This window comes from Aquila chrysaetos, chromosome 11, assembly GCF_900496995.4.
Source record: "Aquila chrysaetos chrysaetos chromosome 11, bAquChr1.4, whole genome shotgun sequence".
Classification (NCBI taxonomy): domain Eukaryota; kingdom Metazoa; phylum Chordata; class Aves; order Accipitriformes; family Accipitridae; genus Aquila; species Aquila chrysaetos.
In genome coordinates, this window is record NC_044014.1 from 42,462,285 (window position 1) to 42,471,757 (window position 9,473).

Sequence of the window (9,473 nt, forward strand, 5' to 3'; positions counted from 1 at the left end):
TGCAACCTAGGGCTCAAGGCAGGGTCAGCTCTGACATCAGACCAGGTTGCTCAAGGCATTTCAGCATCCACAGAGTGTGCACACGAGCCAGGCATCTCAAACACCATCAGGGAAATGGAGACAGGTCATTTGACCAGTTCCCTGAACAAAGGGAGCTATCGGCATGCCGTGCCTCCTCAGAGTCCTAGGAACACCGAAGCTTTTGCTCCAGAGGAGCGTGATCCCTCCTGAGGTTTCCTGGTGTAGCCCCTGCCCTGTGTGGTGCTTTAGGCTGTAAAGAACATCAAAACAATGCCTCTGACGGGGGTGATTTCACCTCCAATGCCAAAATGCAGAGCAGAGGGAGGGATCTTGGATCTCCCAGGCTCTCTGCTGCAGGGTTAGGACTTCAGAGATGTTCCCAAAGTGGATTTGTTTGCATTTTTTAGTTCTCTTCTAGTTTGTGTGCCACTACTGGAAAGAAGGCAGCAGAAGTGCACACTAGTTGTAACCCCTTTTCATTGCTGGCAATGAAGGTGCCTCTCGGCTGGGAGCGTGAGGAGGACCCCGTGTTACAGCTCTTGAGTCCTTATACGAAACCCTAAAACTACTCACGTGTTCCTATTTACAATTTACACAAACTGTTGGCTTTGGCCATGATATCGCCTGTTACCATTCGCTTTTGAGCATTTGTAAACGCGACCCCGCCCCTGCAACGACGCTTAATGCATGTTTATTAGCTGAGTTTGCACAATTTTGTTGCCACTTTGCCGCTTTCAGCCAGTTTGGTCTGGTTTCTTCTAGCAGCAAACCCACTTCTACGGAAGAGGTCAGTTGGTCAAGTTCTCTTCCCATGTCTCGGAAGACATCTTTGTCTTTTGGCATTTTCTTATGTAAAATGCCGTGGCCCTCCTTTTGAGCAGGGGCCAAGACATGCCATAAAAGGCCATACTGCCCCACCCCTCATTGTGAGCAGGGGCCAGGACATGCCATAAAAGGCCATACTGCCCCACCCCTCGTTGTGAGCAGGGGCCAGGGACAGGTATATAAGGCCACGCTCAGCCACCCGGGCCGTGGCAGTCGCTGTCTTTGCTTCTGCACAGGAAGGGAGGCAGCAGCTGCAACAGGGTCGGGGGGCTGCCGCCCCTCACAGACCCAGGGAACGCAACCGTTGGTGAGCTTTGGCAGCAGCGCCTGGTAGCTGACGCCATGGCGCGGGGCGTTGCGGGACGGGGGCCAGCGGCGCGCAGCCACCCCCTGCCCCGCCGGGGCCCGGCGCAAGCCCCCGGCAGCCTTGCGCAGAAGGAGGAGCAGAGGCGGGAGCGGGAAGCGCGACAGGCCGAGCTGAAGGAAGAGCGGCTCCGCACCCAAGAGCTGCGCCACCGCTTCGCTGCCGAAACCCGGGAGCTGAAGGCGGCCCTGGAGAGGGAGCGGCAGCTCCTGGCAGAGCGGCTCCGATCTGAGTGGGAGCAGCGACAGGCTCAGGAGGTGCGGCGGCTGCAGGAGCTGAACCAGCGGCAGCGGGTGGCAGAGACCGCCAGCTGCTGCGCTGGAAGGAGGCTGAGCTCCGCGAGGGACAGGAGCTGCTGCGGCAGGCACGTACTGCCGCCGTTCACCAGACGCGGGACCTGCAGCGGCAGCTGGCCGAGGAGATGGTGAGGCCCAGCAAGAGCAGCGGGGAGGCCCAAAGCAAGCTCCAGGAGGTCCTCAGCAAGCTACAGTGGGGAGACGGATGGCTACCAGCCCGCCCGCATCCGCCACCTCCAGAACCAGCTGCAGCTGGAGAGGAGACTCTTCCTCAAATACATCCTGCAGCGGTTCGAGGGCGAGCTGCCCGCCTCCCCCTGCACGGCCCAGCCCGAAGGCCCTCCTGGGCACCAGGGCCATCAGGAGACGCAGAGCTCCTGCTCCTCTGGCAGAGAAGGGCCCCAGGCCCCGGCGGCACCCCAGGAAAGACCGCCGGAAAGCCGCAGCGCTGGGCAGCAAACAACATGCAAGGCTGTGGCAGATGCTCAGCTCCAGGTGCCAGAGGGGGAAGACCTGGTGCTCCTGAAGCAGAACAGCCGCCTGCGGCGCCTTCTCGAAGACCTGGAGAGGCAACAGAGTGCCCTTGAGATGGAGAACCGCCTCCTGAAAAAGGAATGCTCTCCAGAAGCGCGCAAGGAGGCAGAGAGGCTGCGGCAGATAAATGCTCACCTAGCTGCCCTCGCCTCGCGGCTGGAAGAAAGGTCCAGGCAACTGCAGGCGACCATGGGTTGCCTGATCAATACTCAAGTGCCACTGCCCATCCAAAGCCCCACTGAGGAACTGTGCATGGCATCGCTTCCTCAGCAGAGGGGTGGAGAAATGGGAGAGCCTGCTGGAGCTTTGCTGGCACAAGACAAGCAGCATGACTTCTCAGAGAAGGCAGCTGAGGAGCTGCAGGCCCAAGTGGCTGCAGGTGAAGAGGCCTCTGATCATGTGAGCGCCCACAGCCCAACTGGTGAGGAGTTAGAGGTGCAGCTCTTGGAGGTGACAAATGAAAACACCCGCCTGGCTAAAGAGAATGCTCGCCTCCATGGGCAGATGGGTTTGACAGAGCATGTTCCAGCTGAAAATGCCAACCTGAAAGGGCAACTGGCGCGAGTGGCAGTGGAGCAAGATGCTGCCATCCAGATGAAGGTCTGTCTTCAAACCCAGCTGGAAGAGGCGGAGCGCAAACTGGAAGCCATGAGAGAAATGGCAGAAAGGAGTCAACAGCTGGGGAAGGAGCTTGAGGAGACAAAGTTAGAGCTCCAGAGGAAAGAAGAGCAAGGCAAGTGTTTGCCGAGGGCTCAGGCAGAAGCACACGGGGAACACCAAGAAACCCTGCAACTGTTTCGAAGCCCAGCTGGTTTGGTATCAGAAGCTAAATGAGCAACACCAGCAGCTACTTCAGGAACTTGAAGGGCTGGAAAGAGAAAGATCCAACGGTATCATTTCCAGGCCGTGCCAGGCTGACGGGGCTGCAGACAAGGAGTCCATCCTCCTGGCGGCTATGAGGAAACAACCGGCGGTGCTGCGAGTGTTCATAGCTCGATACAGCTATGATCCTTTCAATGGTCCCAACGAGCGGCCTGAACTAGAGCTTCCTCTAGTTGCTGGACAATACGTGTACGTCTTTGGAGACGTGGACGAAGACGGTTGGTACGTGGGAGAGCTGACCGACGGCACAAGAGGCTTCGTCCCCTCTAATCTTGTTGAAGAAGTTTCAGATGACGGACAGCCTGATGACACCGGATTCTGGCTGGAGACAAGTGATTGGTAGCAGGACACAGATGATGTCTGTCCTGTCTTCTTCTATGTTCTTATTAAATCTTTTCCTAATGATCTCTCTGCACAATGTCACTCTCTATCCTGAGTGGATGTGTACTGAAGGGACTATGTGCCAGCTACTGGGGGGGTTGGCGTGGGTGGACTGGGTGCCAGCTACTGGAGTCAACCGGGGGGGTGTAGGCACCCCTGGCTTGTGGTGCCAGCTACTGGCGTGGGTCCCAGTGCAGCCGGGCCCTGGCTGGGCTATCAGGTGGGCAGAGGGTCTGTGCTGGGTGGCTGTGGGGTTCCTGCAGCACAAATGTGTGAGTGCTGCATGTTTGCAGGGAGCACCAAGACGGACCAGTCAGCAAGTAGGCGACTCGTGGTGGGTGGTCGCAGGGCCGGAATCTGGGCAGGGGGTACTGGCAGGGCAGAGAGGCTGTGGCAGTACTCTGGGGATCCATGAACACGCGTGTGCTTGTGAACGTATAGGTGTGTTGTGTGTGTGCCTGCCACTAGTGACCTCCTGTCTCTGGCAGCCCAAGAGGAGGAGGGGGACATGGCTTGTCTCTGTGTTTTATGAGAGTCCTCCATGAGGGTACTGTTGACGGCAGCGCCTCGTCTGTGTGACTGGCCGTGTCAGTGTCCTCTCCGCAGCTGTGTCTGTGTGTGGTGTGTGTGTGCATCTCTGGGATGCGTTGCTCAGCTTGCTAGAAGTTGCAGCTGCAAGCTGAAAAGTGGCAGCTGCATCCCTCAGCCTGGGCAAAGACTCCAGATGCCCAGGCACCGGGCTGGGCTCCAGCAGCCAGGCAGGAGTGTACTGGTGGTACTGGTCTGGGCTCCAGGGGCATGGTAGGAGGGGGTCCTTGGCTGCAGTCCCTGGAAGCGGTGGCCAGTCTTGACATCCCGTAACACTGTGGGTCTGTGGGATGCATGGGGGGATCTGAATCCTGCTTCATCCCAAGGGCTTCCAGCTGGGGATGAGATGTCTGCATTGCTTCAGCTGAATCCCTGCCCAGCCAGAGCGTTTAACCAACACCTCCCTGTCACTGCCTGTGTGTCCTTTTTGTCATGGGCCGAGAATATCAGTGCCCAGAGGGGAACATCTACACCTCTCATAGACATCTGCGCTCTGGTAGGACAAACCATGCTTTTGGAATCGCTCTCTCTCCACTCTTTAGAGAGGGACAATTGGTGATTACTGCAGTCAGCTAAAAAGTCCATTCCCCAAGGGTGACTCCGCTGCCTTTCAGGAGCTGAGACATCTCCAGGGAGCCCAGAAGAGGCAGAGAAAGTGAAGCCTTGGGCTGGTCCTCTGCTCCTGAGCTGGGCCGGCCTCCTGGGACGGAGGGAGCTCCCAGCAAGTGGGCAGCGCTTGTGAGAGACGGCTCTGCCCAGGAGCAGCTCCCCTGCGAAGCGCAGCAGGGCTGAAGGCACTGCCTGCAGGTAGCGAGGGGAGACGAGTGAGGCAGAGAGAGGTCAGTGGGAGGACAGCTGAGCTCCCAGTGTGGGAGAAGGACTTCTGGGAAGACTCGGCTGCAGGGCAGTGCACATGCGTGAGTTTCCTGGAGGAGTCTCCAAAACCTGGCACATCCAAAGCATCTGTCAGAACAACCCTCACAGTTTGTAGGAAGACGTGCTGCTGAGCAAGGCTTCCCTGCTGCATTGTCAGAGGGACAGGACACAATGGCTGCCTTCTCCCGGGTACGGCTGCAGAGTGTCAATGTGGTTTGTGACAAAGAATGTCTAGCGAGAAAAGATGGATAGTAGAGGTACTAATCAACATTCTTTAGCATAAGTTGTATCGAACATGTAAAGTGTCCAACCGCGCAGAATCACTAGAAAGGGTCGACTAGTGGACAAGTGAGGAAGACTATCAAAGACCACCAGAGGACCCCTGAAGATCACCAAAGATCCGAGTGCGCCTGCGCCAAGGACATTTACATATACTAATGAGTTTCCTGGAATTCAGATGAATGTGTGAATTGTTTCCAGGAAAAATCATGACTATGTATGTCCATTTTGTATATAATCTCAACTGTTTGAAAGAATTGGTATGCACGATAGGTGGAACGATCCCCCCATGCACCCAGCGATGCAATGAAGAATGCCTGCCTTTCTAAAACTCCAAAATGGAGTCTTAGAGAGTTTCTGAAGTGCTGACTTCTGGTAACACTTGAAAGGTCCCTTCCAAGCCAAACTATTCTATGATTCTAGAATTCTATTATGTGGCTTCTTGTGGCACTTTGCATGTTAACGAGGGCCTTTGGTGCCGAGTTCCTGAACTGCAGATATTGAAAGAATGCACCAGCCTAGAAGGAAGCAAAAGGCTTCCTGAGGTCCATCCAGTGTGGGGAGCGAAGGGGAGGACAAGAGGCAGGTCAGCTCATGGAGCATGTTGAGCACTGTCTAGCCACGCCACAGCAGAGGGCATTTCCCCATCTCCCGGGGTGAGGCACGCACACATGATTGTTACCGAAAAGCTCGGAATGAAGAACTTATCAACACCAATTTAGTGTAGATAAGCAGACACTTCTTTATGGACGGCCGGGTGCGCGGGCGAGTCCTCTCACGAGCCACGCACACCTGTCACCAAAACAATACACCTTATATTAAGACTTATTGATGCATAGTCATTAGATTTCCAAGAAAAGTTATTCATTAAACTTCCGGGAAATCATTAGCATATGAAAATGTCCTTTACGCAGGCGCAGTGAAGGTCTCTCCGAGGCGTGGTAAGTCTTGGAGGCGGGTAGCTTTTGACCAGGAGGTGTGTTTTGGTATTATAATGAAGCAAATTCGTCTAGAGTTCATGATTTCTTCATCGATGTTATGGGCAACAGGTGCAATCCATCCTTTTTGACGAGTAGCTATGCGGTTATCTCTAACGGCTCTAGCCAGGGACCTTCCAGGAGCCTTGTACTGCACATTCTATCCTTGGGGATTGGCCGCTGCGTTCCAAACAGGCCGTTGTCAGGTAACGTACTGACAACTCTTACACCACCCGTGGCTCAACGTGGTCGTCAGGTATTTCTTATCTTGTTATCTAACTTCTAAATGTTCCTACTAGATGATTTTAGCCAATTTCTCCGGCCTTGATACGGGGCTATACAGGGATTTCACAACAGACACTGGTTGGTGGTTTAAATTGTATAAGATACAACATACATACGATTTTGCTAAAATATTAAATTAAATATGATTAATTCTAACTAATAATAAATCAATGACAAATCAGTAACATGATGGTAACCTCTCCGTTGTTCAGAGTCCTTCAGTCACATTCCAGGTCAGACCCTATTCCTCCTCCACCCACAGACATCACGGCTTCCCATTTCGGGGTTTGCACATGGTTGGAAGGATGTGCTAAGGTGTCTTAAGGCTTCCATCTCATTGTCAGGGGGATGACCACGTTTCTCCAGTCACCATTCATGCATGCTAAAAACCCCAGTTGAGGAAGCACATCTTGTGGAGGGGAGAACCTCCCCGAGGCCCCTTTGTGCTTCTTGAGGTGTAAGCACTTGTGCAAGGCTCCAGGAGGAGTGAATTTGGTGCCCGCCTTTGCATTGCAGATGGGTGGTCTGCAGCGGGCAGGGAACGGGCCAGGACTGCGACCAGGAATGCCGTGGGAGGGGAGGTCCGTCGCTCAGGAGACAAGGATGAAGGGTGGGCATTGAGGGTTGTGGTGTTGCTCTTCCCAAGTCACCATTACGCGTGAGGAAGCTCTGCTTCCCTGGCGATGGCCAAACATCTGCCTGCCGTTGGGAAGCCCCAGGGAGCCCCCTTCGGGAGTCTCTGTGGCGCAATCGGTTAGCGCGTTCGGCTGTTAACCGAAAGCTTGGTGGTTCGAGCCCACCCAGGGACGGCTCTCCCCTCTTGCCTGCCTATGCCGCAGCCTCCTAACATTTAAGGTCCCTTCCAACCCAAGGCGTCCTGTGGCTCTAGAAAAAAACCCAGGCTCTTCACTCCCCTCAGCAAAGCCAGAGGAGGGAAAGAAAAAACTGATAGCAGCAGTCCCTTATTCTGATTTGCCCTGCCCAGCTTGGGGAGCAGGGCTTAGCTCCCACCTGGGCTCAACCCAGCCACATAATTGCCTTAGTTCTACTTTCACTAAAGACACTAACAGTAACATGCTACCAAAACCTTGCTACACAAACCCAATACAAACCCACATCTCCAAAGGCATGATCCCACTTTGCCTGTGTCCTGGTTTCAGCTGGCATAGAGTTCATTTTCTTCTTAGCAGCTGGTGCAGTGTGTTTTGGGTTTAGTGTGAGAATAATGTTGTTAAAGCACTGATGGTTTAGTTGTTGCTAAGTAGCGCTTATCCTAAGTTAAGGATTGTTTAGTTTCCCATGCTCTGCCAGCAAACAGGTGTACAAGAAGTTGGGAGGGACCATAGCCAGGACAGCTGGCCCGAACTAGCCAAAGGGATATTCCATACCATAGAACATCATGCTCAGTATATAAACTGGGGGGAATTGGCTGGGAGGGGTGGATCGCTGCTCAGGCATTGGTCAGCACGTGGTGAGCAGTTGCATTGTGCATCACTTGTCATTTCTTGGGTTTTAATTCTTTTTTTTAATTTAAAAAAAAAAAATTATATTCATTATTATTATTGTTGTTGTTATATTTATTATTGTTGTTGTTGTTGTTAGTAGTAGAGGTAGTATTGTTAGTATTACATTTTATTTACTTGAGTTATCAAATTGTTCTTATCTCAAACCAGGAGTTTTTACTTTTTCTTTCTGATTCTCCTCCCCATCCCACTGGGTGCGGGGGGAGTAAGTGAGCAGCTGCATGGTGCTACTTGCCTGGCTGGGCTTAACCACACCAACCCTTCCTTGCTTTGTCAGGCAACATGGCTGCCTCCTCTCCAGCTCACTGGCCACCAAGACCATTCCCAGAGAGCTGCTCCCAGCCCAGCAGCCCCCAGCCTGTGCCATTGCCAGGGTTTAATCCCCTTCTAGGGCAAAAACTGGCATTTGTCCTTACTGGATTTCATGAGCTTCCTGCCAATATGTGCTCTCCTCCTCCTTGAACCCTTTCACTGGGCACAGAGTCCTAGAGACCTTTTCAGTTAAGACTCAGGCAAAGACGGAATTTAGTCCCTCAGCCCCATCTAAATCACCCTCCCCGTTCCGGAGCAGCCCTGCATTTTCCTTCTTCAGCCTTGGTCTCCAACGCAATGATCAACGCTCTTCTCTTTCCTTCTGACTACCCTTGCAACCACCAGCAATCTCAAGCTTTCCCAAAATCATACCTGCGCGACGAAGGCAACGCAGCTAAATGCCTTGTTTGTATCCGTTGTTGCTGTCGCTCCCTGGCAGCTGCTTCGTGGCCCCTGTCATTGCCCTGTCCCTGTGCTGGCCCAGCCCCGCTGCCCCACACGGGGTCCCACGGCCCTGCTGTGCGGGCACAGCATGCCTGGGACGGGGTATGTTTGGGGGTGTGGAATGGTCCCCCCGGTATGATGCCCAGGACAGCCCATGGTGCCCTGTGCCCCCCCATGGACCTCCTGTTAGGCAGCCTCTCCCAGCTCCCAGTCCCTGCCTTGCTCAGGACGTGCCCCACAGGAGGCTTCGCAGACAATCCTGCTCTGGGGTCTGGGACAGGGGAGAAGCCGGGAGGCCTGGCCGGTCCCCCGATGTAGGCACTGATCCAGCAGGAGGATGGAGGTGGCTGCACAGACAAAACTAACCCATTAACTTTGGCATTTTCCTCTGCCAGGCACTTTCTAGCCCAGCCCTGCTTCTCCATGGCTCTCCACCACAGCCTCTCCCCAGCGCAGCAGCCCAGCGTGGGCTGACCCCATGGCAGCGCCCACCACAGGGTGCTGCAGAGCTCTGGGCACTCACACGACAACACCGTCCCGTCTGAAGGGCACAGCAGGTCCTGGAGGGCAGAGAGGTGGGTTGTCTTCTGCATCAGCCCCAGCACTGGGGGCCAGCCATGGCATGAGGAGACAGAGGCCAGTGTCTCCCTGTGCATTGAGAAATAGGTTTCTCTTGGTCATTTTTTACCCCCTGGAAGCACACAGTTGCTCCTCTGCTCTTCTCCGGGGACATCCCTGCCCCAGGAGAGCCTTTCCCCATGGGAGTGTGTCCATGCTGGCCTGGCCAGCCATTCCCACCCCCTCCCCATGCTCCCCGCAGGGCCCCGAGCTGGTGGGGTTGCTGTGCAGAGTGAGCAGGCTGTGATGCCTGAAAGCCACGGGAAGG

General features: G+C 54.5%; 1 non-coding gene across 1 annotated transcript; it reads left to right on the forward strand.

The window, feature by feature from the left end:
• Window positions 1-7,043: 7,043 nt before the first annotated feature.
• On the forward strand, window positions 7,044-7,117 carry TRNAN-GUU. Its single transcript has one exon. It is a non-coding gene; the product is annotated as a tRNA-Asn (tRNA).
• The last annotated feature ends 2,356 nt before the right edge of the window (window positions 7,118-9,473 follow it).